Here is a 2,891-nt window from a genome sequence, read left to right as displayed (position 1 = left end):
AATTCCATAAAGACATTATTATCTTTAGTAAATTGAGAAACACTCAGTAAACTCTTGGTGATGGACGGAACATGAAGAATTTTATTAAGATGAAGAGGTCGAGTAGCAGAAGAAAGCTTAGAGGAGCCGATGTTATTAATAGAGAGTTTTTGGCCATTACCTACAGCAAGCTGATCCTCACCATTATAGTCCGTGTGAATAGATAGTTGAGACAAGTCTGACGTAACATCATTGGTGGCACCTGAGTCCGCAAACCATGAATATCGGTTTGGTGGGTAGGTATCCATGTTGTTGCGGTTGTAGCAATTACGAGCATGGTGGTTGGGTTTCTCACATATTTGACAGATTATGCGAGGTGATGATCTATTAGAGGAACGAGGGGGGTTGGTATTGGTCGGGCGAGTGGAGGATTTTTGAGAGGTGGTGACAATTTGTTGATTAGGGTATTCAGTGATTGGGGAGCGGTTGGAGTATTGACGAGATATGGCATTGGCTTGAAGTGGGAGGGATTTGGTTTCCTCAGCCAGTTTCTCCTCTTCTTGGAGAAGTAAACCAAGAAGTGAGTCAGTGGTGAGGTTATCAAGGTGAGGGTTAATGGAAGAGCGAAAAGGTCCATAGGAAGAGTCTAGTCCAAACAAAATAGCACTCATAAGTTCTTCGTCTGTTATGGGACGGGCAGCAAGAGCTAGACTATGGGATATAGTTCGTTTCTTGTCAACATAGTCCATAATGGTTGAAGAACCCTTAGTGGTGGTTTGGAGTTAGTGGCGAAGTTGCATGACGCGAGCTCGGGATTGAGATTGATAAAGGTTGGAAAGATATGACCAAGCTTCACGAGTGGTACGAATGTGCATTATGTAAGGTATGATAGAATGGCTCATGGTAGTTTTGAGCCAAAGAAGAAGGATTCCTTCTGGTTGTGCAATCTAAGTGTGTGTGTGTGCGTGCGTGCGTGCGTGCATGCTGAAGATGTATATGATAGAGTTTGAATACAAATAGAAAAGAGCTATCCTAATCAATAAATGATTTTGAGTTTACATAAAAGACTTATTATAATATCTGTAGAGGAATCCTACATTCCAGCCAAGAAGGATTTATTGTCATCTAACATGGGTACATATGTGCCTTTAAAATAAATTATTAAATAGTTCAGGAGTATCGTAATAGTAATTTCAGCCAAAATTAGAATATTTTTTGACCCTTTTCCCAAAAAAATATTTAAGAAATAAAATTGGTGTACAACTTTAGATTTGGTAGAAGATTAGGTGTTTACAGGAAGTAGGGAAGAAGATTTTGAAAGGAATTAGAGAAGTCGGCATTACTTTTGGCTAAGAAATTTTCTTGCCGGACAAATTGAGGTTAAAATTTCATGACATGGATCTTCATCAACATATTTTTAACTTTTACACATTATAAATATATCATAATAAAAATTTATAAGTTAGATTTAATATTTTTTCTTTACTTTGTAATTTATACATAACACATAGTGTTTTTTTTTATGTGATATGGGCTATATTAACAAATATTTTTTTAATGTTAAAATATTTACATTCAAAAATTAGAAATGCTTGTAATTGACAATTAGATGTTTTAAAACATCTAAGCTATAAACTAAATAAATTATGAAATAGGTGATATTCAATGTTTTGGAACTATTTGAGAAAATATTTAAATTTGTATGCATAAATGAATGAAGATTTCATTCGTTAATCTATTATATCTTAGCTAAATTTTTAACGTGATCATATCATATTTTCATTTATTTAATTTTCAGTTTTTTAATCTTTTTTAATTTTTAAAGAGTCAAATGATATAAATTTTAAATAAAAATTTCGTTGATATATATTTTCTTCATCATATTGATACATGAATAAAATTGTAATTTATAATATTTTCAATATAGTTTTAAACTTTCAAATCTTAATTTTAAAATATCAGATTAATCTGATCTTATTTAATTTTGAAAAAATAAGCTTAAAGAAAAACAGTATTACTTGAATTAATTTTGGCCATAGGATAACAATTAATGTTTAGTTCCTTTTCTTTTCATTTTTTTATTCTTAACTAAGGAAATATTTGAATTCATATTATCTAATGAAAGAACATATAACAATAAAAAGAGTATTGTTCACTTGACTTTAATTTTATATAACAAACTTATATACTCCAATATAGATTTCATAAATATTTATGAATCTCCTGTATGCATAAACATGAAAATTTAAGAAAAGACTCAAAATAGTCCTCCATTTTTAATGTAGAATCATAATAATTCTTATCTTTTTAACATGGAGCACTAATACTCCTCCATGTTTCAACAATTGGTGCATATTTATTGCTCCCCTAAACAACCGTCTGATTTTTTACGACACTTTTCTTTGCACGTGAGAAATAGAACTCAAACCTTCGCCGTCTCTGTTCTCCTTCAAATAGCATCAGCACCTATTTATCCACCATACTTTGTTTCTTTTGTCTATTTGCATTAGTGGTGGCAAATGGGATGTTGAGTCAAATGTGGGGGATTGAAAATGGGTAAACATAAAATGGATAATCATTCAAATCGTCCATATTTAATATGGGTAAAAATGGGTTGAATAATAAATGAGTTGAGTAAAATACTAGTTTAACCATATTTCATGAATAAATAGTTCTTTATTTTAGAATTCAATATGGAGAAAATATTTTAGTCCTTTTTTTTTAGATGAAATATGTTGAGAATGCTTCATTTAGTTTTATTTTATTATAAAAGTAAAAAAAAACTTTAAAAAAATTTGGGGTTGAGGGGAGGGGGGGTTCCAGGGTAGGGTGAAAAAAATTTGAAGTTAAAAATATTTTTTAAACAAACTTAATATTTTTGAAGGGTGGGGTTGGTTGGGGGTAGGGGGTAG

This window comes from Solanum pennellii, chromosome 4, assembly GCF_001406875.1.
Source record: "Solanum pennellii chromosome 4, SPENNV200".
NCBI lineage: Eukaryota > Viridiplantae > Streptophyta > Magnoliopsida > Solanales > Solanaceae > Solanum > Solanum pennellii.
The sequence above is the reverse complement of the archived record's forward strand: the minus strand, read 5'-3'. Positions refer to the sequence as shown.